Source organism: Octopus bimaculoides, chromosome 2 (assembly GCF_046866305.1).
Source record: "Octopus bimaculoides isolate indiv1 chromosome 2, ASM4686630v1, whole genome shotgun sequence".
Classification (NCBI taxonomy): domain Eukaryota; kingdom Metazoa; phylum Mollusca; class Cephalopoda; order Octopoda; family Octopodidae; genus Octopus; species Octopus bimaculoides.
The window spans coordinates 18,466,217-18,467,118 of NC_142929.1; positions in this window are offsets into that span (position 1 = coordinate 18,466,217).

The window sequence follows — 902 nt, forward strand, 5'->3', positions numbered from 1 at the left end:
CATACAAGGTGCGATGGGCAAATTGTCACCATTTTAATATTTTAAATTTCATGCATGCGCATTGCTTGTTTTTGATTTTGCCGACAACACAGTATAGTAGGGTTCGTTTGGCACCGTCCGTGAAAAAAAAAAAAACATCACCATGACGCAGTTTACTTTGCCAGAAATTTGTAAACGACATGCTGTAATGCTTGGCATTCGCGCCGCAAGCTTCAATACGAACACTTCAGAGTGTTTGGGTGTCAATCTGAGGGCAGTACAATCTGAGGACATGTACCAAGAGTGATAAAAGTCAGACATCCAGTCAACACCATGGTGTTTCGAATGATCACTAATGATTGCGACAATATGCTTCCATCCATCTTTCCACACGGACTCAGACTCAATACGGAGGCCTACATCAAGTCCCTGGAGGAGGTAGTGCTGCCCTGCGTTAAGACGATGCCTGCTAGAAGACCCTATATCTGGCTACAGGACTCTACACAATGCCACACACGCATGAGAACCCAATCATTGCTGTCAGACTATTTCTGCGACCACATTACCCCTAACATCTGGCCACTTAACTCCCCAGACTACAGGCCCTTTGATTATCATGCGTGGGCACAGTTGAGCGAGAGACCAACAAAATCGCTTGTAGCTCTCAAGATGAACTGAAGGCAAGGAATATGGCAGCATTCACCATTATTATACAAGGGGACCGTCCAGAAGTGATGCAGGAAGAGATTCCGAAGTTGTCTGAAGGCCGGGACGATTTTATTAAATAAATTTACTCTTTAGTATTTCAAGGTATTTTTATGTGATTTTGGTAAATATATCTGTTAAAATGAGATATCATTGTTATTTTCATTTATCCGTACAGCAAATTACCCGTACAGCAAATTACCCGTACAATGGGGCAC